Source organism: Triticum aestivum, chromosome 6D (genome assembly GCF_018294505.1).
Source record: "Triticum aestivum cultivar Chinese Spring chromosome 6D, IWGSC CS RefSeq v2.1, whole genome shotgun sequence".
In the NCBI taxonomy this organism is placed as follows: domain Eukaryota; kingdom Viridiplantae; phylum Streptophyta; class Magnoliopsida; order Poales; family Poaceae; genus Triticum; species Triticum aestivum.
The window spans coordinates 154,537,893-154,542,970 of record NC_057811.1 but is presented as its reverse complement, the minus strand read 5'-3'; positions in this window follow the sequence as shown (position 1 = coordinate 154,542,970).

Below are 5,078 nucleotides of genomic sequence, written 5' to 3'. Positions count from 1 at the left end.
GATCAACAGGACCCCCGTTTAGACCGTAGGAGGTCCGTTTTCTCCGTTTTGCGGTACGCCACACCCCTCCCAATCAACAGGACCCACGTTTCGACCGTAGGAGGTCCGTTTCCTCCGTTTTGCGGTACGCCACACTCCTCCCGATCAACAGGACCCCCGTTTCGACCGTAGGAGGTCCGTTTCCTCGTTTTGCGGTATGCCACACCCCTCCCCATGAACACGACGCATTCCGTTGCCTCCCCATGAACACGACACATTCCGTTGCCTCCGCATGAACACGACGACGACGTTGTTTCTCCATTCCGACCCAGCCATGTACACGAGCCCTGGCCGTACGTATGCGCGAGTAGGCGTTCGAGACCCCTCCCATATGTACACATACGTGGCCGTATTTTATTTCTTGCACCCTGGCCACTGTACGTACGTGTACATGCTACATGTGCGCCTCTACTACGACACGTACGCGCCTCTACTACGACACGTGCGCGCCTCTACATCCACTAGTATATATGTACGTACACGTTCGGGACCAGAATGACAACGCTACGTACGCTTCGACCAGGTGGGTCCCGACTGTCAGGCACTTCCTTGCCTGCGAAGATGTAGCTGGTGGGTCCCAGCAGTCAGGGGGCGAACCTTTTTTTTGTTGCCCGGACGCACTTCCTTGCGTGCGAAGATGTAGCTGGTGGGTCCCAGCAGTCAGGGGCAAATGTTTTTTCGCGAAATACGGTGGCCCGTCCGGTGGGTCCCCGTTGTCAGGTGGAGGAATAATTATTTTGCACGTAATAAGGAGGCACTTCCTTGCTGCGGCCGTGGACCCAGCTGTCAGCCTCTCCACGTACAGTCCACGTCTGATGGAAGCCGTTCCTTGACCACGTTGACCACGCCGCACCGAGAGCACCAGGGCGGTGGACGACGGCGAGGCCTGGGAAGGGGACGACGCGGAGTCGGGGAAGACGCGACAGTGGATGCCCACGCGCAGAGGAGTACGAGGGTTCACTGGTTTGCTGCGGTGTGAGGTTGCCGTCGCCGCAGAATAACAGAGGGTGTGGGTGAGTAGAGGGATGGCCTGGCCAGCAGTGAGAGTAGTAGGGGGCAGTGAGGCCTCCGCCGCGTCGCAGCCGGCCACGGGAGGCAGGACCACAAGGCACGACCGGCGCTGGTTTGGGCGGCTGGAGCAAGAAGACCAGAGGTTGAAGAAGCACTACGGCCGTTGGATGGACATCGTACGGTCACTGGAGCTAGAATCGTGCATATTGACTAAGTTGACAAAGCCCTCCGTCCCCGTCAACTTAGTAGGCCCACAAGTCAGTCTGCCACTATACTGGGTCCCAGCTAACAGGGGGAGTATTCATTTTTTGTGCGTAATAAGGAGGCACTTCCTTGCGTGCGAAGATATAGCTGGTGGGTCCGAGCTGTCAGCGGCGGTAATGTTTTTTTCGCAAAATACAGAGGCCCCTTCGGTGGGTCCCTGAGGTCGGGTGGAGGAATCATTATTTTGTGCGTAATAAGGAGGCATTTCCTTGCGTGCGGCCGTGGACCCAGCTGTCGGCCTCTCCACGTACAGTCCACTTCAGATGCATGTCGGTCGTTGACCAAGCCGCGCCGAGAGCACCAGGGCGGTGGACGACGGGGAGGCCTAGGAAGGGAACGACACGGAGGCAGGAAAGACTCGGCAGTTGTTTCCCACGCGGAGGGGAGTACGACTGTACGAGGGTTTACTGGTCCGTCTGCCGTCGCCGGAGAATAACAACAGGTGTGGGTGAGTAGAGGGATGGCTAGGCCAGCGATGGGAGTACGGTGGGGCGGTGAGGCCTGTGCGGCAGCACAGCCGGCCGCGGGGAGGAGGGAGCAGGCAGTCCCGCCGGCGCTTGTTTGAGCGGCTGGAGCAGGAAGAGCAGAGATTGAAGAAGCACGACGGCCTTTCGATGGACATCCAACAGTCGCTGCTTGTGCGTCAACCTTTTTTTAGGAAAGCCTCAAATCTGTGGAAAACAACATACAGCCCATCTGCCATTATTTCTAATAATTTACAGCCCATTTGCTAATTCTTAAGGTTTTTTTTGGAGCCCATATTCTTTTTGTTAGCATTACAGCCCATATTGTGGCCACGGTTAAAAAATTATACGAAATTTTGCACATTTTGGTGCGGTCTGAACTGTTTTTAATCGCGAAATTTCGACTCACATTCAAACTGATTTTAAAAATAAATGTATATCAATATAAAATCCAACAAATTCTCCATGCATAAAAATTAATGTAATTTAAAATCTCGAAATGAAAAAAATATATTTGAAACTAATTGCCGGTTTGATGTGTTTTAAAAATGTACAGCCCATTTCTCATTACTGATAGGTCATTTTCTCGGCCAGCCGAATGAAGCTCTCCTCGTCTTGAAAGATTTGCAACCCAACAGGCCTGACAAAGCGACTTACTTGGCAAATCACAAAAAAACTGGGATGTCGCCGTGGACCCAGCTGTCAGCCTCTCCACGTACAGTACTCTTCCGATGGAAGACGGTCGTTGACCACATTGACCACGCCACGCCGAGAGCACCAAGGCGGTGGACGACAGCGAGGCCTAGGAAGGGGACGACATGGAGCCGGGGAAGACGCGGCAGTGGATGCCCACGCGGAGAGGAGTACGAGGGTTCACTGGTTCGGCTGCGGCGTGAGGCTGCCGTCGCCGTAGAATAACAGGGGGTGTGGGTGAGTAGAGGGATACCCTGGGCCAGCGGTGGGAGTAGTAGGGGGCGGTGAGGCCTCCGCGGCATCACAGCCGGCCACGAGAGGCAGGAGCACGCGGCACGACCGGCGCTGCTTTGGGCGCCTGGAGCAAGAAGACGAGAGGTTGAAGAAGCACTATGGCCATTGGATGGACATCGTACGGTCACTGGAGCTAGAATCGTTCATATTGACTAAGTTGACAAAGCCCTCCGTCCTCGTCAACTTAGTAGGCCCACAAGTCAGCCACCCACCATGGTGGGTCCCAGCTAGCAGGGGGTATTCATTTTTTGGTGCGTAATAAGGAGGCACTTCCTTGCGTGCGACCTGTCAGCGGGGGGAACGGTTTTTTCATGAAATACAGAAGCCCTTCCCACGTACAATGCGTAATAAGGAGGAACTTTCCTTGCGTGCGACCATGGACCTCATGGGTCCCAGCCGTCAGGCTCTCCACGTACGGTCCTCTTCCGATGACTCCCGTATGTTGACCACGCCGCGCCGAGCGCACCGAGGCGGTGGACGACGGCGAGGCCCCAGACTGGAACGACCCGGAGATGGGGAAGACACGGCAGTGGAGTCGTAGACGGAGAGGAGTGGGAAACTTGACTGGTTCGGGTGCGGGGTGGGCCTACACTCGGCAGAGAATAACATGAGGTGCGGAGTGGAGGGATGGCCTGGCCGTCGGCAGGGTAGCGTTTCGCTGAGGAGCGCAAAACAACGCCGCTGGACGTCGAAGGCTGGAGCAGGCGGTTCCGGCAGCGCTGGGGGAAGAAGACGAGAGATTGAAGAAGAATGCCGGCCGTTGGATGTAAATCCAACGCCTTCTTAGGCTTCGACCTACTGGCCCACATGTCAGCCAGTCCATTTGTTTTTTTAGTCCATTTGGTGGGCTGGGTGAAACAATGATGTAGCATCTATGCAGCCCGTTTAAATCCCATTTGCATTTTTCTCGAAATCCGCGGACTTGCTGGGCTGGGTGAAAATATCATGTTTGGGCTAGACGGAGAAATGTTATAAAAACATAAACACATGATTGCACGTCAGTAAAATCTTTGCAAGCTTATGTACGCAATCACTAGGAGTTAACTTGCCAAGTTATATATAAACAATTATTATTATTATTTTGTAAGAACTTTCAACTTACGAAATAAAATATCATTTTAATTTGATGAGTTAATAGTACGTGGGGTATTATTATTTTTTAGGCTAGACGTGGGACAGTTGAGTTGGTTCTAGGGGAAAGTACTGGGAGAAAACTCAGTTTACATCGAAAAAGAAAGTGGGAGAAAATTCAGAGACTTGCTGGGTCCACCTGAGGAGGGGAATATGTTGGGAGGAAGGAGATTCAAAGTACGGCAGCCGAGTGAACTAGTTTTTATACGGACAAGTGAACTAGTTTACATCATAAGCAAATAGCCACTAAAAACAGCAATCAGGTTAATGGGTTCTTAAAAGAAATATTTTGGACAAAACAGATAATTACGACACATAGGCTAATGCATGAAACACTCAGATGATAAAGGTGCTTATAAACAGATAAAGTACAACATCTAGACCTTCCTGGCACGCTTGATCATGACGCTGTGGCTTTTCGTGTACTCGTCGGTTACGGGAAGCAGACACGCCCTCATGTCCAAGATCTGCCTGTACATGTCGTAGCATGCGTATGTGTCCTTGGCCGCGTAGGTTATGTAGGCTAGATTCAGAGGTACCTCCCACGTGTTCAGGTCGTCTTCTTTCATGTTGGCGTATCAGGGGTCGATGATGGTCTCAGCGAGGTCAACCACGGAGTCCTTCTCCTGCCTGTTGCTGATGATCTTGTATTGCTTCTGGATGTCGACAAGCTTGTTGCACCAGATGGCCGAATCGTCGCGTTCTTCCTTCTCTCCACCGTAGCGAAGGTGCAGTCGGCGCTGCCGATGAAACGGGCGAATGCTCCAGAACCTGGTGCAGCCATAGGACTAAGGCGAGGCAGACCTTCACCGAGTCCTACCGTTGGTGTACATCACATTCAACTTGGTGTAGCCATAGGACTGTACGGCGAACTCAAAGGGGAACTCCTTGCTGAAGTCCATATCCAGCAGGCTCACCCCTCGGATCGCCATTGGAGTCTCTTTGAGTGAACAAGTGTCTAGGCGGCGGCAGCAGTTCATTTTTCAGCTCTTGGGGAACTGGATTCAACAGTAAGCTGAGTGTGTACAAGCGACAACAGTTACTACCCCTCCCTCGTCCGCTGCACGCCCGACAGAAGATGCACCCTCGGCCACACGTTGGTTCATGAGCGGGTCTGTATTGGTACTATAATAACAGGAGTTAGTGGTCACTTTACTTAAATTTAATTAGCTTTAATAGAAA